Here is a 22,560-nt window from a genome sequence, read left to right on the forward strand (position 1 = left end):
CATCACTATCTCCGAGGACTGCAGTTCCTAGTTTTCCGAAAGGGCGCTGCCAAAAGCCGCATGGGACGAAAGGCCACGTGGCTGCGGCGAACGGGAAGAAGGGCGAAGTGTTTGCGGTGAACGAGACTGGTGTCCGCGCGGCGATGGTGAGCGGCTGTACCACGTGTTCCGAGCCGAGTTGGTGGCGTTGTTAGGCTCGGCGGTGGGCGAAACATAGCGGGTATTTCCATCAAAACGGCTCAGGTTGGTCGGCGTGCGAGGTGCTCAGAGCCACGAGTTGCGACAGTATCGGGCGACTTCACCAATGCGGCGACAGATGAAACATATCGGCTGGTCATCCGCAGTTCTCTGCTTAGTCGGGTTGCGATAACGTGGAGAGAAGCGTCGATGCGGAACGAAAATAGTAGAAGGGCGTTCCTTAGCTCTGGGATTGGCGACAGCACACACAGACTGTTAACCAATGTTTTCATGTTCCTGGCGAACAATGGCTTGTACGAGGAGAACTGAAAATGTGGTAGCATCAGGGCTACGCGAACAGAAAGCTGCGGGCGCCATCGCATCCAGTTCACGTCTAAAGATCCTCTGAAGGTGACGCATGCTGCTGTGCGTGTTGGTCTTGACATGTCGACGTTACGGCAGTATTGAGAAGTCTGGCGAATGGTTAGAAGACGCGTCGGCTTTTGGCCTGCTCGAATTGTCGGCACTCTTTAAAGATTGCGTCAACTGTAGAGCAGCTCTTGCACATGAGCAAATTAAATGCGTCGTCAGCAATGCCCTTAAGCACACGCCCGACCTTGTCAGCTTCTGTCATGTCGTGATCGGCGTTATGACAAATTCCAGCACGTCCTAGATGTACGAGACATAGCAGACCGTGGGGAATTGGGCACGGGAGGACAGTTCCTGCTTTGCGGCAATTTCACGGCCGGCTGGTTTGCCAAACAACTCTGTCAATTTCTCTTTGCATTGGTCCCAGCTGGTTAGTTCCTCTTCGTGGTTTTCATACCACACCTTTGCCGTGCCTCTTAGGTAGAACAACAGATTAGCTAGCATAAGCGCAGGCTCCCATATGATGATTCCACTCACGCGTTCGTACATGGCCACCCACTCTTCAACGTCGGGCCCATCGGTCCTGCAGAAAGTTCCAGGATCCTCGGGTTGCACAACAACAACCGAAGGCGACAGCGACGTAGCGGCGACGGTGGCGTTGGAAGCGGCAACGACGTAGAGCCCGCGTGCTCACCGTCATTCATGTTGAGGACGGCGATGCGACGTCCACTGCAGAGCTCCGTTTCCAGCCGTGGTACTGCGCACCTGCGGGATGCATGTTCCGTGTACACCATTCCACGGAACATGCATCCCGCATGTAACATTGAAAGGAGAAAAGCAAGAGATGAAGCCCTGCAGAAGAAATGGGACGAGCAACCTAACACCCTCTAAGTGGACGCCGCAGGGCCAAAGAATGGAGTGATGATATTGTGGTCTCAACGCCTTGAGGATCGATGGTGAATTGCGCCTCGATGAAAACATCCAACCCCACTCACGCAGAGGAAGCAGCTATTGCATTAGCTATAGCATCTAACCCCAACGCCGATGTGCTCACTGACTCCCAGAACGCCTGTCGCAACTTCAATAATGGATTAATTCACAGGTCAGGGTTGTCATTGCTGACTAAGCATCCACCCACCCAAGACTCAGTCATCTGGTTTCCCGGTCACCTGGAACTATCAGGAGGAAACGAAGCCGCTCACTGGCATGCCAGAGCTCTTCTATACCGGGTGTCCCCCCCTGACGACCGGGAAGGGTGCTGCGACCTAACTGCTTTAGCAGTGTATGCTGACAATCTCGCATCATACAGAACAGCCAGGAAGGAGTACCCAACACCACATAAATCCATCAGTAAGTTAGAGGAGAACACTCTTAAGAGACTACAAACTAATACATACCCAACGCCAGTTAATTTACACCACTGGTACCCTACACTATACTCCCCGCAATGCCCACAGTGTGGAGAGGTAGCTAACCTCTACTACATGGTGTGGGCTTGCCAATTTAACCCCATAGCTGACCCCATTCCTAATCCCTCAAAAGAGCTGTGGGAGGCTATTCTGCTCAGCGATGATCCTGAATGTCAGCACTGGCTGGTGGGGAGGGCCAGCGCAGCAGCAGTAACCAGTGGGCTACTGGACTAGGCAGCCCACCCATGAGTTCTACGAATATCCTGCAAATAAAGATGTTTCCAATCAATCAATCAATCAATCAATCAATCTCACCAATATGTTACGGGGATGTTGAGAGTATAGAAAAACTATATTTACAATATATATACAGGATGAGTTAGAATAGTTAAGAAGGCTGACCGCCGACAACACGCAGCAGCCGGCGTGTCCGATCTTCTTCATCCTCTCTCTTCTTTCATCCTTCCGTAACAATATATTGTAAATATCCTTGTTCATCACCTGCACGTAACATTATAACTGCAGAAATGAGCTTCGGAAATGCCGTAGTTAGAGGACACGACTAGTAAAGTTCTACGACTTTTTCTTTTTGTCGATGAAGGGGAGAATGCTGCAGAGAATTGAACCAAGGCAACTCTCCTAGCCACATGCAATTTGTTGCTGTCTCTACACTGTGATTTGGTGCTCACAGTAACAGTAGTTTCTAGTGAGGCATTCAATCAAGGCAGGCTACCTCCTTCTTCCAAACTTCTGTGAACTATTTTATGGCCCAGAAATGTTGACAATCATAATTACTTCAAGCCAGACCATATCACCTTATATGCCTGACCAGTATTGTTTAGAACATTGTCATGTAAATATTAGCAACTAGGGTGAAAGAAATTAAGGAAATAGTTGGATGGCATTAAACATAGGCGAGAGTAAAGTGAAGACGTGCCGAAACTGAGATGGCATTATTAATCTGCGATTTCGAGCTCACATGAGTAAAGCCTTAGCCACTGCGCTAGCGCGGCGTCTTTTGTCTCAGTATTTAAAACAATAGGAAACGTAGGGGTTTTAAACTTCACTCTTTCTGATTGCATGTCTTAAGTGTGGGAATGATGCAGCTGCATTTTATAAGAGTCACAAAGGTATAGAAGCTGTAAAAATTGTGGACACCGATATTGAAGCAGGCGCTACATGAAGAGAAATTGTATTCCTCGTTGCCTAGGCTGATCGCGCCCATTCCAAGATTACCACCACCCACCACACCGCCATCACGACCATCACAGAGCACAAGGATTTGCTATAGAGAAAGTTAAAAAAATATATAGAAGACGACAGAGGACAATATTTTAGTGGTATTCAGCTATACAGGAAGATTTAAGCGAATTTCGGCGGATAACCGTCTAGTGATAGCGAGGCGCAATCTTACGCATCAAGCCGCTCAAGCGTTAGGGCGTATGAATGCATTTATGCACCATCTATCGCTCCTGCATCGAGGAATTTCTTTTAAGGAAGGCACTAATGCAACATGCATTCAGTTAAAATGCGCCCAGTTCCCATGAATACTCTGTGGATGCGGCACAAGCAAGCGATATGACTGCGTTATTTGGTGAACAGGAAAATGAGCACGAGATCGTTGCAGCAGCCTCTTCTGGATCTGATGCTGCCTGTGACATTGTACGACTGCTTCGATGACAATTCATGTTATTGATTAGTCGCTGGCGCGGGCGACGAAGTTGGGATGCGCTGTGAAAGATTTGATTGGATTTGCGAATGCCTTTTCACTAATAAATAGCATAATCACCAGTATTATTAATAATGCGCCGCATCTCTGTGAAAGCGCTTGCTCATAATTGCGATGAAAAAGGCTTGCGTTCCTTAGATAAAAATGCAGCCGTGATTCAACACTTAGCTCTATGGAGCTTATCTTCTCGTGTGCAGGCACCTTACATTATGTGTTCCAGCCTTCATTGAACTTACAGCCTCTCGCTCTAAAACGCACAAACTGTACGAGCGCGCACTGAATGTGCCCCATAACTCAAAAGTGACGAATTCACGAAGTTGTATTTATTTTAGGACACAAACTTAGCAAAGCGTGCATGACATTGGTCTGAAGGAACTTTATTCACGGGATCACGATGTATTTTTTTACAACTCCTACAATACGAAATAGCTCAAATTGCGATGGCCTAGGCTTAGAGAAATTGTATAGGAATTGCAAAAAGTGTAGAAAGTAATCTCTTGCCTGCTAAACTTCTTAAGTACCTTATGAAAATGCCTTTTCAGCACTTCTGCGTAAAACGTGGCCTACTGAGGCAAGCTTTCAGTGATAATAAGCTATCATCACGTTTTTTCGTAGTTCAAGAAGAGAGACCAATCATTAAGTCAGCTACATAATGACGTCATTCCAGATCCTTCTGAAAACATGACTGGTCTTCAATACCTCTATGAGCACTTATCTTCCTCCGAAGCTGAACTTGATTTGCCCCCACGGCAGTTTTTCCTGAATGCAACAAGCGAAACAGCCAGAGAGCCAATGAAAGTTTTTGAGTTGAACCTCACAAATGGAAAATTGCGGACAAGCAGCACGCCTGGTCATCAACTCTCCCGAGAGGGTTGCAAATATATCAGAGATGACGCAGTATCGTGCTATATATCTACAATAGGTTGGAACGCCACATACAATGGAACGATTAAGAATGCTGAGCAAGAGAGCGATATCTTCGTTGTCACGGTCCTTGTCAAAAAATACGATCTTCCATTTAATCCAGCTGACATTTGGATATACCTGAAATTTGGAGACACCTCCTCAAGTAAGTGGCAATGCAGAGTGCTAATTATGGGTACTGATGAACAAAACTGGTTATCATGAATTATTATTAACACACAAGAGGTCTGTCAGGTGCAACAATTATCATACCCCCCCCCCCCCCCCCAGGTTATACGTAACATTTCCAAGAATTTTCGCTTTAGCTTATGCACTCCTGGTAGCACGGGCTTCGATACCGGGCCTTGTTTTGGACCAAGCTGTGCATCTGTTGTGTTATCATGAAAGAATTGTCAGAGAAACCACAGTTTCACTGGCTTTGCTACTGAGAAGCAGTCACTACGACACGAAGGTACGCAAAGCTTTTGCTATAGTACTGCAGGCTAGTTTAGTAGACGCTAAGCTGTGCTGTGCCATTGTCGCATACATATTCAGTCATCTGTAGTTTTACGGGTGTTTTAATGTCTTGAAAGGCCCTTTGAGGAGCGGCTTAAGTTCGAAACAAAAGATGAAGCTCCAGACGTGAGATTATGCAAACAATGACTTGGAAATAACAGACTTAGATGGGCTAGTTCGTTGCTGGCTTGATGCAACATACTTATAACTGCGCGTTTTGAGCACAGGGCACAGAAAGAATGCACACAGGACAGTCACCAAACTTCAACTGAGTTGAAATTCGGCGAGTGTCCAGTGTGCGTTTTTTCTGTGTCCTGTCCTCAAACCGCTTCGTTATAAGCATGTTCCATGAAGGTGACTTGGAAAACTATATAGCTGGGAACTAGCTGAGCTACAAAATCTGCAAATGGAAGTTTGCCTAAATATAGTATTAAAGCTGTACGAGTCATACAGTTTGCACAATCGCATTTGTGAGAAGGCATCCTAGTTTTCTGTCAAGAAAGTTGAGATGTAGCCAGGCAGTTCAACTTCAACTTCAACTTCATTCATCTAGTATGAACTCTAAACGTCCTCACGGGCTAAAATCTCCCGTAAGCAGCTTGGCTGGACTCAGGAGGAGGCATTGTTGTAAAGGACAGCGCCATAGCAGGCGGTACACTGTAGCGTAAACGATTGCAGCGTATAAACCTCATGACAAGATAACTGGCATGCAATACAGAAACAGACAACATTCAGGCATATCTGATAAGATTTAGATAAAATTCAAAGGTGATCATACAATTAGAATCGTTATATATGAATATATATGTTTACAAGTAAACAAAACACATCTTCCCTTCCCTGCGAGACAAACTTGTAGGCTGAACATAATTATTTTAGGATTTTTGAAAACTTGCGTTTAATGGATAGTAACTTTTATTCAGTGGGAAAGTGTGGTATATACCAAGGATCAGGGTTCCTGAGATGTGCTGGCATTTTAGGGTGCTGCAGGGTTACTGTGGATGTAAGTCAATTCCTTAACTCTTCCATTGCAAAAGGAAATATCTCTAAAGCACGGTGTTCGTACTATCGTTCTACCCACATAACTTAGTAGTTCTGTGACAAAGCGTTGGTCTTTGATCGAGGATCGGTATTGGCAGTGCGGCGGAGGAGCGCCTTTTCTAACGTATTTACTTTATTCATGTTCGTTTGGGTTGCGGTACCCCACACTAAACTACAGTAAATAAATTGGAATGTACAGAATGCATGATAAATTTGTAGCTTCGTTTTTACCGGCATGAGAACTCCACAGTGCGCCAATACCTTGGCTACTGCAGTAAACTGCGTAGTTGACTGAAATGAGCGTCTGAATTTAAAGGAGATGAAAAAGTTATATCAAGTATTTTTTGTTGGTTAACTAGCTGAGTATTTTTGTCTAAATAGGTTTTGTGTGTTCCAGTTTAATGCTTTTCTTTAGTGCTCCAAAAAATACAGCTTTCGTCTTAGCAGAATTCTGATTCATTTCACTGTGATCCCTCAGACAGCTTACGTAGCAGTGCGTTACACCAAATAATTTGTTCGTTTGCATTATTTCCAGTAAAGAGTAAAGCGCTATCATCTGCAAATGCAAAGAAATTAACGGTACCATCAATATTTATTAACTCATTAACATATGGGTTTAATAATAATGGGTCCAAAACACTCCCTTGTGGCACCCCGCCTTTAATTTACAAGAAAGAAGATTGGACGTTATCAATACACACACATTCAGTCCTATTTTACACGTATGATTTCATCAAGGCGAGCGGATTGCCACGAAGTCCGCACATTGAAAGCTTAGATATAAGAATATTATGATTGAGACAATCAAACGCCTTGTTTAAGTCAATGCAAAGCCAGAGGGCAAAATTTCCATTGTATATAATTAGCGCAACGCTTTCCTACCGGGATAAAAGAGCTGTCTCGGTAGATGTTTTCTTTCTAAAGCTAAATTGTGAATTTCATATTTCTCTAGAAATTTTGCTAGGCCTGTAGAAATAATTTTTTCTAGTGCTTTGGAAAAATTGGTAGTGCAGATATTGGCCGGTAATTGGAGACCCTATTTACGTCACCGTGTTTGAATAGCATCCGTATTCTAGCTCGTTTCATACAATCTCGGAAAGTCCCCGACTTCGTTGCTAAACTGAATATATGAGCCAACGCACGAGTGAAGGGCAAGTGTTTTAAAACGAATTTATTGGTTTGATTAGCAAATGCTGATATCTAATAAATTACAGTTATTTGAATTTATAGTTGCTATAAAGACCTCGTGTTCACTAGGTGTTTCCATAAATATGGTTTTTGTAATACTATTAATCAGTGAATTAGCAACTCGGGGGTCATGGCTGTGCAGTATGCCTGCGTTCATAAAATGAGTATTAAAATGGCCAGGTAACGCTTTGCAGCTAAGTTCGCAGTTATGAGTTATCGACTTGGGTATTTTATTTTTAGTTTCACGACCTAAGACGCTATTTATTACTTTGCAAAAGGAACCCGGACGCTTTTTGTTAACTGCAGAAAACACACGTTGATCGTAATCTATTTTCGATTGCCTTAGTATTTTATTCATTCTATTTCTTCTGCCTTAAGTTCCTTAAGTTTAATTTCTGATCTCGAATGCCAGAACGTATGATAAAGGCGGTTTTACTTTTTCTCAGGTTGGCGTGCTTGTTCGTGATCAACAGGTTTTGTATCCTTTTTGAACATCTGACCTGTCTGAATGAAAAACGCGCAGTGTAGATGCGCACAAGGGCTTCAAGAAACTCGTTATAGGCTTCGTTTACGCCCTTTCTTCTTAACACAAAATTTTAATCGTGCGTGATTACAGCCTTAATAAGTAAACCCAGCGCGTCATTAGAGATGTGTTGATAAGTAAGTAAATAATCGTCCTGCGTTATAGTGTTACTCATTGAATACACTACAAAAACTGGACAACACTCACTTATATCATAGGAAATTGTACCCGCAGTACATAAAAGCGTTTATATGGGCACCCCGCACTAATAAGAGGGCGCCACGACATTCTCATGTTTCGCCCTAGCGTCCCCGCCACCGGCCTCTAGAAAGGTGACGAAAACGAAGCGCCATTCGAAACGACAGGGGCCACTTTTCGTCGCTGGTCTGAGCATTACTCCGTGCGCTTCAACGAGATAAAGCTGACGACTGTTCACACTTCTCACATCGGTCGCAAACATCGACGTTTTCCCAACTTGGACAGTCTTGCCTCGCGATAAGCGATCGCAAGTGCTTCTACCCCTCGTTAGGCTGTGTGTTCAGGCGCTGCTGTCTATTCTGAAAAGCTTCAGTGCAATGTGCCTATATTTGTAATGAGAAGGTCTAGGGCAGACGAAGTGGAAGGAGTAACCCTAATTCGTTTAGTAATCAGATTAGTAAAGCCAGATGAAAGTAGTAGTCTCTTTATGTCGTGTACATACTTATTATCCCTCAGAATACTTAAAATTAAATTATGGGGTTTTACGTGCCAAAACCACTCTCTGATTATGAGGCACCTCAGAATATTTATGCTAAAATCACCTGCAGAATATTTATGCTAAAATATTTATGCTATTTATGCTTAGAATATTTATGCTAAAATCACCTCCACAGAAAAAATGAATATTTTCGACTCAGCAAAATTTCAAGAGCTTACCAAAACAACCTAAAAAGTTATCGATACTGCCGTGCTGAGTGCGGTATATTACCGGCAACACCCTTTTGGTTTGCTTAACAGTTAGCATATCGCAGTCCTGACTTGTGAATGAAAAATCTGGCAACACTTCGTAATCATAATTATTTTTAGCATAACGAGCGACATCGCCTCCTCGCTTGCTCTAACGGATCAAGTAAAATGAGGTATAGCCTTCCAGTTGAACGACATCGTAGCGGTTTCAGCACGAAGTTTCAGATATCAGTGTGACGTGAAACTTGAACAAAATTTCATTGAGAAGACAAGTAATGTTGTCGCCCTTGCCAAAAGTAAAACGGGAATTGAAGTGCACAACAAAGGTACGTGTAGCATCTGGTAGATGAACATTTTGCCGCAAGAAAATATTAAAATAGTTCATCTTGAACAGAAGGTGGAGGATCTAAAGCAACATTTAGGATACCTCGTAAACATCTTCGTTATGCTCTATCCTTAGGATTGGTGTGTCGTCAGACTGTCTCGCAAAAATTACGCCAGACTGACTTCTATTCATGGTCACGTTTTACACCGATAGCAATTCCAAGCAGCCGCTTTAGTGCAGGGCATTAGGTGCTCCTTCAGATATGCCGATCTTGCGAGAGCTATCAACACCAATGTCTGTTGACAAGACGCGCATTGGTTGCTTTCTTTAGCGCAGCGTCACGCTTGGTTCAGGACTTCAACTGTGCAATGATGTTCAATTTTTCCGGGGGAACAATGATGTTCCATTTTTCAGTTCTTCAGCCGAGGTGTCACCGAACTCAATGCTCTGAATGCAACGTTTGTGTTCTACTCATCAATCAGTAGCTCCCTTGAAAAGACGTAGTCCTCTAAAGCTGGCAGTGCGAAGCGCCCCAACTTCACCTCGCGATGTTTCACATCCATTCCATATTTTCCACAATATCAAGCTTCCTCAGCTATTCCTACTCGGCTTCCCTCAATTGTCTGCCTGCTCTGCAGCATCTCTTATGGAGACTGTCTGCGTTCTTATCAAGGCGGGACCTCAGTGGGTTCATGCTCGCCTATCGGATAGACGTAAAGAGTCACGCAATTCAAGACTGTCTGCCTAAAACGAGACAGCTGCGTTTCAGTTATCTGCAAAGAGAGAGAATAATGCAGAGAAAGGCAGGGAGGTTAACCAGAGGTAGTTCCGGTTGGCTACCCTGCGCAGGGAGAAGGGTTAAGGGGGCTAAAAAGAGAAACAGAGTGGAAGGGGGAGATAGAAAGAAAGAGAGACAAGCACGAACAAAGCGCGTACACTACAGAGCGGTAGGAGGCGGCATTCTTAGAGTCTGTCGTGAAGCCCCGTAGACCGCAAGAACCTTAATAGCGCGAGTAAGGCCTTCAACGCGGATGTCCTTTGGGAGCATTGGCCTAAAGCTTTTAGTTCTGAAAGTGGGCGATTGTCCAACTGGTCCAGTACTCTGCACATCACTTGTCTCTCAGCACTGTATCGCGGGCAGAGACAGATAATGTGTGCGAGCGTCTCGTCGATGTTACATGTGTCGCACATGGGGCTGCTGGCCATTCCTATGAGGAAAACATATGAGTTTGTAAAGGCAACGCCTAGCCACAGACGGTAGAGCATGGTTTGTTCACGTCGTGGTAATCCAGGTGGGAGGTGCATCCGTATGTCCGGAGACAACGAACGCAACCGACACATGGTGAAAACATTTGAGTCCCACAGGGGCAAAGTACACTCATGGGACATCAATCGCAGCTCAGCCGCAGCGTCTGTTCGCGAAAGCGGAATGAAGACTCGTTGACCACTTTCATGTGCAGATCGGGCGGCTTCGTCGGCGTGGTCATTCCCGCTGATGTTACAATGTCCTGGAAGCCACTGAAAGATTATGTATGTCCCTTGTCATAGCTTTGATGATATATGTGCCGAATTTCTGAGGCCACTTGTTCATTGGGTCCATGGCGCATTGGGCTTCGTATGCACTGAAGGGCTGCCTTGGAGTCACTGAAGACTGTCCATTGTTGCGGTGGCTTCTGCTTAATGAAATCAAGTGCAGCACGGAGCGCCATGAGTTCTGCACCCGTCGATGTGGTCACACATGAAGTTCTTAATTTGATTTCCTCAGATTGTGCCGGGATGATGACTGCAGCAGCAGATCTGTTGAGTTTTACTGAACCATCTGTGTATACATGTTGCCGGAATCTGTGCAAGTGGTGAATGTGCTCCAAAGTTGCTTGCTTTAAAGCTTGCAATGGCGCTCCAGCTTTCTTTCTGATTCCTGGAATTGTCAGTTGCAGTTGCGGCCGGTGCAGACACCACAATGGATCTGACAATCGTGTAGCGGGCGTAAATTCTGCTCGCAAGTACGACTGATGTCTTACAATAGTTTTGGCAAAAGTTGAAAGTGGCCTTTTTGCTGGTAAGCAAGCAAGATGGTGTGAGGGAATCCGAGTCAGGTGTCGGATGTGCGCTCTCAGGACATCTGTATCAATGTAGACTGTCAAAGGAGCGTCTCTGGCTATGGCTACTGTCGCAATCGATGACGTAGTTTTGGGAAGACCGAGACAAGTCCTGAGTGCTCGGGCTTGCACGCTCTGGAGTTTGCGAATATTCGTAGTGCAAGTATTTCCTAGTACAGGTAAGCTGCACTGCAGGAAGCCCAAAAACAGTGCTTCATATAGTTGCAACATTGACGGTACTGTTGCGCCCGAGGACTTCCCGCCGAGAAATGCAAGAAGGTCCACAATGGCGGCCAAACGCTTCGTCATGTACGAGATGTGAGGGCTCCAAGACAAGTCTCTATCAATGAAGACGCCAAGAAATTGGTGCGTTCGCCTATATCGTGTAATTTGGTCATTTATCCGCAAAGCATACGGGGCCATCGATTTGCGAGTAAAAGCAACGACTGCACATTTCTCAGCGGAAAGCTCCAGGCCTTGTCTTCTTAAGTATGTTGCCACAGCCGTTGAGGCTTTCTGAAGTCGTGCGTGGACTTATACACGTGTCACGCCTGAAGCCCATATGCAAATGTTGTCTGCATATACGGAGAGCTGAACGGTTTGCGGCAACGAATCAGCGAGACCAACGAGCACCAGGTAGAAAAGGGTAGGGCTGAGAACTCCACCTTGAGGTACACCACGACTGGTATACCTAGATGGCGTTGGTCCGTCTTCAGTCAAAATAAAGAAAGATCTTCCATTCAAATAGTTGCATATCCAGCGAAAGGTGCGTCCACCAATCCCTACAGCTTCTAAGGCGTCCAGAATTGCATGATGATCTACATTGTCGTAGGCACCTTTAACATCAAGGAATAAGTGAGTAAGTAAGTAAGTTTATTTTCCAGGTTTAACTGGAGGGTTTTCTGGCAAAAAGCTGCATGAGCAGCTTGACTATGTCCAGAAAACCCCTACAAGCAGTAGCACACGAGTGGTACAGAAATCAGACACACATACAATAGTTGTAGTCAATACAGAGAAAACATTCCCTAGTTATACATACAGAGTGTAACAATCTATTGCAAAAAAATAAAATTAAACAATAAAATCGTAAATAGAGACGCTCAAATGGTCATACAAATGTTCAGAATAATATAGGAATAATCAAGCAAAACATAAAGGACATAAAATCACATTTCAACAAAATAATTCCGCAGCTCAGCTTTAGTATATCCTATTGTGTGTTTATATGTGTTTAGTACATGGGGCACGTTGTAAGACAACATTTGTACTTTATAGTTAGTACGAAAACGTGGAATATTCCAAGTATTAATAGTTCTTGTGTGTATGTTAGCATGACGCATGTCCAAAGATGCCAGAGTCGAATAAAAATCGGCAATGGATGCCGTCGAAAAATACATTTTTTGTAACAACTTAAAGTGATACAAATGGTTGACCTGGATAATGTTATGTGTTTCAAAAGCATACTTGGAGGTAGTTGTATTATCAATATTGGCAATTATTCGAACAATTTTCTTTTGCAGTACGAGAATTTTATTTAGGTTCATTTTGGTCATTGTGGCCCAAACTAAATTGCAGTAGTTAAGGTGAGAAAAGAAAAGTGCGTAATAAACCTGTAATTTACATTTTAAAGGTAAAGTTTCACGACATCGCGATAGAACCCCGCAGACGGAAGAGAGTTTCTTGCAGACAAAGTCAGTATGGGCATCCCAGTTTAAATAGCAGGAAAAATGTACTCCAACTATTTTGTGCACTTCAACTATTTCTATCTGGTGATCTACAAAGTGAAGCATGCAATGCGGTACTATCGGTTTGTTTCTTGCGCGAAATATTATAGCCTTGGACTTTGTAGGATCAATTCTTAATTTATTCATCCTTTACCACCTAGAAAATTTAATCAGTAGGTCATTACATTTCACCAATAAATCATTAAGGTTAGGGCCTGAAAGAAGTAGTGTGCTATCATCCGCGTATATCACAAAATCAATGGAAGGATCTATGCTTACAATATCATTGCAAGCATAGGTGAGCCATGATCATCGCCTATTACTGGCTCTGCACGACTGCTTTCCAGCGAGAAGAGCTTGACAAGGTCTCTCTCGCTGGCTATCGGCACAACCGTTGAGCCATCGGATTGCCTCATGAAAATCTATCCATTCTGTGACCACACAGACTTCCAGCGATGCTCATACTTTTTTTAACAGCGAAAGCAAGCAGTTTCTTTTGTGCCGGGCAGAGGTGCTCATTGACGTATACAGGTTCAGAATTTTCCAGTCCAATGTCAGCGTTTTTCAGCCTCATCTTCTTGGCTTTCTGCAGGACAGTATCACGTTTGGCTCGAGACCGGAACTGAACTATAATATTTGACTTATCTGCTTTTCGTGTTGGTACCCGATGACAGGATTCGATGTCACATTCTTGAATTGACTCACTGATTGCATTTCCTATCTTTGAGACTATGTCAACCATAGATTCGCTGTCACTTTTGACGACTCCTTGTATTTCAAGGTTCTCCCTTCTTGAATATTGCTCGGACAGAACAAGTCGCTTGTCCAAATCGGGCACCTTTCTTTCCAGACTGGTGTGCATCGATCGAAGCGTCTCATTTTCAGCAGCAAGGTTGTTACTTTTAGCGATTTCCACGTTTAGTTTCCCCTCAAGCTCTTTAATGGAGTCATGTGCAAACTCGAGGCTTTTAACTAAGCCTTGCTTTTCACTCTTTAGTTCTCGAATTTCATTTCGCATTTCCCGCTCTACCCTTTCAGGAAATAGGTTGATTTCAGCTTTCGTTTCTTCTTTGAACTTTGCGAAATCAGCTTTGAAATCCTCTTTCATTTTTGCCACTTCCTTGCCAGTCATTTCAGAACTTCTGTCCCCTCCCCCTACAGCCAAAGAAACACGCTCAATAAGTTGGCGTACAAAAATAGCAAAAGTTGGCGAAACACTTGGCAGCAGCGACAAGCGACTAATAGCAATGCGTATAATGAACGGGTTCTTTGCACTAACCTGCGATGAAGGCAAGAAGAGATTAGGGTGCTTCCGACGCGCTCGTCGCTACTGCCAAATGCCGCAAAAGTCGACGAAGGTGCCTCTTTTGTAAGTGTGAAAGGTCACGTGGGAGCCAAAGTAGCAGGTCACTGCGCAGCCGACGGTGGCGCCTTCCCGAACCAGGTGGGTCCAGCGTAGTCCGTGTTTTCACAGCGGCAGGCTACAGGATGAATCAAGGCTGGCGCCCAGTGCGGCTGCGTGGGTGTTATTCGCGATGAAGGCAAGACGAGATTAGGGTGCTTCCGACGCGCTCGTCGCTACTGCCAAATGCCGCAAAAGTCGACGAAGGTGCCTCTTTTGTAAGTATGAAAGGTCACGTGGGAGCCAAAGTAGCAGGTCACTGCGCAGCCGACGGTGGCGCCTTCCCGAACCAGGTGGGTCCAGCGTAGTCCATGTTTTCACAGCGGCAGGCTACATGATGAATCAAGGCTGGCGCCCAGTGCGGCTGCGTGGGTGTTCCCTGCGATGAAGGCAAGACGTGTTCCCTGCGATGAAGGGCCGCAGTGATTCGTTTCAGATGTTTCTGTTGTTGTACGTATGTTACCAGGTCGATAACGCTATCTATTGACGAGCGGCCACGTCGAAAACCAGCCATTACCTCTGGATAGACGTAAAATTCCAAGTACCATTCTAACCGTGTAAGGATCATTCGCTCCATTACCTTGCAGACACAGCTGGCCAGTGCTTTTGGACGGTAAGATGACAATTCCAACGGAGATTTGCCAGCCTTGAGGAGTGGAAGAAGCCGACTGGATTTCCACGTTGTAGGGACCAGGCCGTCACGCCATGATGCGTTGTATAGGCCAAGAAGGGCATCTCTGGCCTCTTGACCAAGGTTTGCAAGCGCAGAGTACGTGATGCCATCGTGTCCTGGTGACGAAGATCGCCTGCACCCAGCAAGTGCGGCCTCCAGTTCTTCGATGGAGAAAGCAGCGTCCATACGAGGATCTCGGGAGCAAGGGGGCACAATGGGAGTAGGTGCGCAAGGTGAATACGTGAGCCCCGGACCCGCGATCCTTGCGCAGTAATCTTCGGCTACCTCGACTTCTCGGCGTCCTTGATGTAGGGCTAGAGACTTAAATGGACGACGCTGTTGAGAAGCTGTTCGAAGTCCAGGGATTGTTCTCCAGACAACCGACACAGGTTTACGCGGGTCGAGAGACTCACAAAACGATGTCCAGCGTTGATTTTGCAGTACAGCAAGGCGACGCTGAATTTTCTTTTGAATGCGTCTGGCCTCTCTAAGGTCGTAGAATGATTTAGTCCGTCTGTACCGTCGCTCCGCTCGCCGGCGGATTGCACGGAGGCTCTGTATTTCCATTTCCGAATCAAAATCTGTGTATTTCTCTAATGGCCGAAATGAGCGCATAGCATCCTGCACAGCCTTGGCGATCTCAAATTCTAGTGTGGACGAAATGCCTTCGTGGCATGCGTCTTCCATAAGTGCTTTAAACACGGGCCAATCTATTGTATGTTTAAAATTTGTTGGAACGGATTTGGTGAGGCCTTTTATCTTCAGGTAGGTAGGAATGTGGTCGCTTCCGTGGGTTTCTATACCTGCGAACCAATGGACGCAGCGAGTGAGGCATCGCGAAACAAATGCTAAGTCTAAACAACTACTGTACGTCCGGCTGCGCAGAAACGTGGGACTGCCATCATTTAGACAAGAAAGTTCGTGATCGCAAGCAAAGGACACGAGGTTTCTTCCTTTGGAATTTATCTTGTTGCTTCCCCAAAGTGAATGATGCGCGTTGAAGTCCCCAACAACAATCTATGGACCAGGTGTCGCATCTATAATGTCACTCAGTCTCTGCCTATCGAAACGACTTGATGGAGAAAGGTAAGCGCCCACTAAAGTAAACGCAAGTTTTTGTTTTTTCACGGTCAAACACGTACTGATTAGTGTCATGTGGCCGCACTGGATGAACAACGTAAGTCAGTTCACACCGTATGTAGATGGTCACTTTGCTAATGTCAGTATAAGTCGATTACACATGATGTTCATAGCCTGAGATCCGGACGGGTTTCTGTAGCTTCGGTTCACAGACGACAACAATGGGGAATCGATTGGTGAAAACGTAATGGTGAAAATCACTGCGGGATTTCAGGCCACGGGCATTCCAATGCATAATAGATGCTTCCTTGACTTGTATGAAGAACGGCTGACGCGGTAGAGCCATTGCACTTGCTACTCGAGGCTCGCAAGAACCGGATCCAGGCCGTCCAGCACTTGTAGTGCACCTCGAGCAGATGGCGTCTGCATGTCATTTATCAATACGCGAATGACTTTCATTAGAGATCTTATTATGGCGATTACTTGCTTGTCTTGACCTCGCACGTGATCTGTGCCCTCATTGGTTCGTCGGTAGTCCACAGTCGACCTTTGTTGGGCTGGAGGACTTAATGTCGGAAGTGCAGGCCAGTCGTTTTCAGTAGAGGTATTCACTGCGTCATCAGACACCGTGTTGTTAGTGTGGGTGAGCGCCTTGGGAGCACCAGCCTCAGGAAGTATCGTCTGTCTTGCGATGGTATCAGTATTTCTAGTAAATGACGATCGTCTACGGTGACGGCGGACACTACGCCGTCGCACTTTGGCGGCGGCCTCTCTATGAGTTGAGCTGTCTTTCACCATTTGTTTTAGGATTTTCCGCTCTGTCTTGTGTCTCGGGCAGTCTCTCGACGATGCTTCATGGGGACCGGAGCAATTGGCACACTTGAAATGAGTCGCACGGCAGGCATCAGCACTGTGCTGCTCAGAACATCTTGCTCACACGGTCGAATTTGTGCTTATGCCGCTGACATGCCCGATCTTCAAACAATTACGGCACTGAAGTGGTCTTGGAACGAACGGTCGCCATGGATGACGAAAAAATCCAACTTTCACGTGGGATGGCAAGCTACCTCCCTTGAAAGTTATCCTCACGCAGCGTGAATCTCCTAGGCGACGGATTTCAATAATAGTTACACCTGCTGTGGCGGGTTTGACCAAAATAGGCAGATCGTTGTCGTCGATTGACTCATCGACATCATAAATCACACCTGATATAGTATAGCTATCCTGTGGTATTATGGTGCGAACATTTATCTTGCCCAGCATTTTCACTGTACTCAAGATATCCAATGCTGCTCTGTTCTTGACATCAACCGCGAGAATGTTGTTACGGGTGTTAATTCTCATATCCGTGATCTCATTTGGAACCAGAGCCTCTAGTGTTACAGATATGCCTTGCCTGTTTAACCGATTCAGGATGTCGGTCGGCGTCTCGGGCAAGAAGAGGATGGTATGAGCCGTATCATGGGCCTTGGTGGCCGCCGTCGTCCTTGTTGAAGACGAGGATGCAGTGACGATTCTCCTCTTTCCTTTCTGCCTCACAACTGTCAAGTAGTCACCGTCATCCGACAAATCTTCTTCTGAAGCAGAGTAGTACAGCAAGGTGTCCTCGCTGCCTGTGTCGCTCATCAGGTGATTGCGCTTCCTCGGAGCGCTCGACGCTGTGACGTCGGTCTCCTCCGGACGTCTAGCTGACTCCGCTTCCATCGCCGAAGGTCTCGGAAGCGGCGCCTCCCGAAAACACGCAAAAATACTCGCAAAATGAGAGCAGTAGAAAACGGGGTTCCACACAAGAGCCACTTCTTCGTCTTCCCCAGTTATCTGCAAAAAGTCCAAAGGCAGCTGCATTCAATTTGCTGCTAAAATGCAGCTGGAACGGAACCGAACGAAGCTGAAACGCAAGTTTACCATGGGCAGAGCCCGCTCTACTAGAGTATTTTCTGCGTCGAGTTCTGAAAAATTGCAATACCTTCCGTATTGGACCACCTACCCTGTCAACCGGGCGTGCAACCTGATCACTTACCGACTCCTCCGAGGTGAGGAATGAAGTAAACGGGCGTCGCAGATCCCGCCCGGCTGGCAGCGGCTACGGTAGTCCTAACGGCCTCAATGAGGGCCTCGGTGCACTTCCGTCCGCCGCGTCGCAGCCAAGGAAGTCCCCGCCATGGCCTTTCCGTCTACGCCGGAAGCGTGGATGGAGAGGTCATGGCGGTCGGTGCAGCAATCACCGACGCGCCTTTCGTGGAACCGACCTCCAACGGACCTTCTGTAAGTAAGCACCTTACGCAATGCATGAACGTTCACGACGACTCAGCCCCATGGACAACTGTGCCCTTGGCAGCTCGAGAATTCACCGCCACAGCAAATATCGTTAAATTCATGGAGGCCTTCGACCTGTCATTAATTACGCCCGCTGACTTCAGGGTCTAGCTCCGGGAAGCAGCACAACTGAGAAGGCTTGAAAAGTAGGATACAAACGTTAGAGTTCAGGCGTCACAGAGTATTGTCGCGGTGGACATTTACCGGACCTTTGCTGTGAGGAACATAGAGTTCCATACAATAATTACTAAAGGGAACTCTGGCGCTAGTATCTACAGGACCTGAAATGGGGGCGGTTCAGCCAGCATGGGAATTATGGGAAGTGTATGTATTTGTCTCAACTTTGTGCTCCTGGCTTCAAAGGGGTTCGTCGCTTTGTCTCATCATTTTCAACAAAATACTGCACAATAAATAAATGAAGTGTAGTGAAGAATTCTCGCCACTGCAGTCACATCAGTTCTCCGAGGAGGCACGAGCTCGATATTGCCTGGGCTGCTCTGGTTGCGGAGAACAAATGTTGGTCCATAATCTGGGCACTTGGTAAATATCGACTCTACCTCTATGGCCGCACCTTCAACGGAATTGCAGACCACCATACGCTTTGTTGGCTGTTCACGTTGAAGGACCTATCAGGCCGATTAGCTCACTGGACTTTGCGGTTGCAAGATTCCGATGTGCGCGCTGTCTGCAAGTCTGGCCACCGCCACACGCGATGAGGACGCGCTTTCCCGTTCGCCCGTGTCAACCGAAAGCGCTGCCTGCCTGTCTTTGGTTGTGCCTTCGTTCCTAGCGTGCTTTCGTTTCCAGCAGGCTGCGACATGGCATCGGAGAAACGCAAGCATGCCTGGATTAGCACTCTTCTCCGATTCCTTTCAAACTTGTCAACTCTTCCTGCACCTTCTCGAGCGTTGTGCCGTCAAATTTCTCACTTCGAAATACGGGATGGCCTTTTCTATCGCCAGAAGTACGTCTCTGTCGTCCGCCAGTCATTTCTGGTCATAGCTGGACATCTTCATGGTGAAATATGTTCTGCCTTCCGCACTGACACACAGTGTACACATGCGGGTGTCTTCAAGATGTACATCCTGCTTCGCTTCTTGTGTAATTAGCATGGCATGTACACCTTCCTTTGCCGGTACATTCGATCGCGCCCTCTGTGCCAAAGCCGCAAGGTTCCTGCTCAGCATCTATGGTCAACTCTAGCCAATCCCGTGCCCATGGATTACATTGGCATTGACCCGTATGGGCCTTTTCCATGCACGGCTTCCGGACACCGATGGATAGTCGTCGCCATCGATCACTTGACGCGTTTCGCGGAAACAGCTGCTCTGCCTGCTGCTACAGCTTGCGATGGAACGTCCTTCCTCCTGCAAAACTTTATTTTCTGTCACGGCACACCTCGCGAACTTTTGAGCGACAACGTGTGTTTCTGACTGAAATCGTCAACGCGCTCCTTGTTGAATGTCACATCGTTCAGTGCACCATCACCGCCTGCTATCTTCAAACTAATGGCGTGACGGAAAAATTTAGTGGCACACTTGGTGACATGCTCTCCAAATACGTCACCTCTGATAGGGACCATATTTTGCGGTTCATCACTTACGCCTACAACACAGCACCAAAAGCGACCACAAACTTGTCCGCATTCTTCCTCTTGTGTGACCGCGAGCCTTCTACTACACTCGACACCATTCTTCCGTACCGACCCAACTCATCCGAATGGACGTGAATCTCTGCAGCTGCCCGCCGGGTCGATAAATGCCGACAGCTCGGTCGATCATTTACAACCATCGACGAACGGAAACAAAAATCTTGACGTGACGATGAGTACCCGCATTGTCACTTTATTCCAGACTCCCTTGTGTGGCGCTGCGTTCCAGCTATCCCTGACGGCCTCTGATCCAAGCTTGTTTCTAAAACCATCTTGTAGCGCAGACATCGCCTGTGAGCTAAGTCGTCAAGCCTATCCCGCCACCTACGGGCCAATGCTGACGTGGTCGTAAAACCATTCACGTACAGCGCCTGAAGCCGCATTATGGTCCACTTATACTATGTTCAGCATAAGTCGCCAGGATGGCTCCTTTCCCGATGGGGTGTTCGTACAGAAGAGGAATGCTCAGTGCTGCAGCGACATCGCCAGTTCTCCGGGAAGGCGCGAGCTCGAGGTTCGCTGGGCTGCTGTGGTTGAAAACGCTGCGAACGCTGCATGTTCCTCTTCTGTCCTGTCCTTTGCTTGCCTTAGAAAACATTATAATACTTGTCTGACGGAAGCATTACAGCACAGGGCCTCTAGCATCGAAGCCCGATAATTAAACCACTACACGAGGGATGCATGCATCGTGGAGCGACATAACACGCACTTATGAATTTTTCGCGGGCAAGCCAGTGCCTTGAGACGTTTGGCGCATTTCGATTTAGCCACCTCGGCAAGCTTAATCGTTGCGAGTAGTAATGATTGTTCTTGTTCTCAGCGTCTCCTGCATTTCAAAAAACATAGATTTCTCTTAAATCTACGAGAACGAAGATGTATACAGCGTAACAAACATAGCCATACGAACGTCTGGATCCACAAACACGAAGATCAGACAAATCCATGTCATTCCAATCATTACCATGGTGGCTGAGCAATAGCAGCGCCAGAGTTTGCTCTAGTAGAGAGAGAGAAAGGACAGGAAAGGCAGGGAGGTTAACCAGAAGAGCATCCGGTTTGCTACCCTGCACTGGGGGTGGGAGAAAGGGGAATAGAAAGTGGATAAAGGCAGAGATTGAGCACTGAGTGCGTGTGAGCGGGACACTATGCACAGGGACGCTATAAACGGTCTGTTAAGCCGGTGCACTTCAAGTATTGCACTAATGCACGATTCGCTTTTCGTGCCAGTGGCGGGTGCGGCCACGGTCCGAGTATCTTTGACTAGGTGAACGGTCTTAGGTCCAGTCGGTGTACTGTTTCCCGCAGAGAGAGGCGTTGTACATCGTAGCGGGGCAGGTACACAATAGGTGCTCGATGGTCTCCTCGCACCCACAGGAATCGCACATCGCACTCTCGGCTATTCTCAAAAGATAGGGGTATGAGTTCGTGAACGCTACTCCCAGCCACAAGCGGTGCAGCAAGATTGCTTCGCCGCGGGAAAGGCTAGATGGCAGTTGTAGCCGTAGCGTAGGGTCCAGTTTATATAATCGGCAGTTGAAGGAACCTGATTTTCAGAGATCTTGCGGCTTTTTGCGTGCATGTAGTCGAAGTTCCCTGGCAACGTCCGACCTTGCCAAAGGTATTGAACGCTTCTCGGTATCTTCGTGGACAGACTGGGCAGCGGTGTCAGCTAGGTTGTTGCCGACGATGGCACAGTGAGCAGGAATCTATTGAAATATAGTGGTGTGCCCTCTTTCCAGAGCACGGTGGTGCACTTCCCTGCTGTAAGATATCAGCTGCTCGTAAGTTCTGTGACGTAATGCAGACTTGATGCTGGGAAGGGCTGCCTTAGAGTCACAAAATACAGAGAAATACGAATTTCTCTGTTGGCTCTTCGGTGACGTACATCATAGCGGCATGGAGAGCTGCAAGTTCTGCCGATGTAGATGCAGTCGTGTGCGAAAATTTGAATTTAACTGTAATCTTTTTGGCTGGAACGACGAATGTGGCAGTTGGGCTGCTACGTGAGGTCGAACCATCGGTATATATATGTATGCGGTCATGATACGTCTGGTGCAGTAATAGGAGCGTAAGTTGCTTCAGAGCCCGCGATGTATGATTCGACTTTTTTGTAATTCCAGGAATAGCAAATTTCACTTGAGGCTGTCGTAGACACCACATGGGAAATGAAGGCTTCGTCGCCGGTGTAAAATATGACGGTATCCACTCTTGATGAGCGTTAATCACTCTTGAAAAGGTCGCTTGGGGTCTCTCGGCTGGTAGTTCTCTAGTAATTATTGTAGTAAACTATATGGTGAGGAAGCTTCTAAGCGGCGACAACATAACCCTTCAAGGGAAATCGCACCACGTGCACGTCTACCAGGCCAACGATCCCCGTAACCCGCTGGCTGTGCTGCATAGGATCTTACTCTCACTCTAACAGAAAGATATCGTGGACGAACTTGTCCTTCAAGGACGCCGCATTATTTTGATAATGATGATCCCTGAGGA

At 46.6% G+C, this 22,560-nt stretch overlaps 1 long non-coding RNA gene across 1 annotated transcript in view; it reads left to right on the forward strand.

Annotated features, from left to right (window-relative positions):
- The window catches only part of LOC142584740 (uncharacterized), an 89,654-nt gene that overhangs the window by 55,587 nt on the left and 11,507 nt on the right, over window positions 1-22,560 (forward strand). Inside the window, exon 3 of the long non-coding RNA XR_012828922.1 lies at window positions 4,352-4,753. This is a non-coding gene — a long non-coding RNA (uncharacterized LOC142584740). The remainder of the gene's footprint in view (window positions 1-4,351; window positions 4,754-22,560) is intronic.

This window comes from Dermacentor variabilis, chromosome 6, assembly GCF_050947875.1.
Source record: "Dermacentor variabilis isolate Ectoservices chromosome 6, ASM5094787v1, whole genome shotgun sequence".
NCBI classification, from domain to species: Eukaryota; Metazoa; Arthropoda; class Arachnida; order Ixodida; family Ixodidae; genus Dermacentor; species Dermacentor variabilis.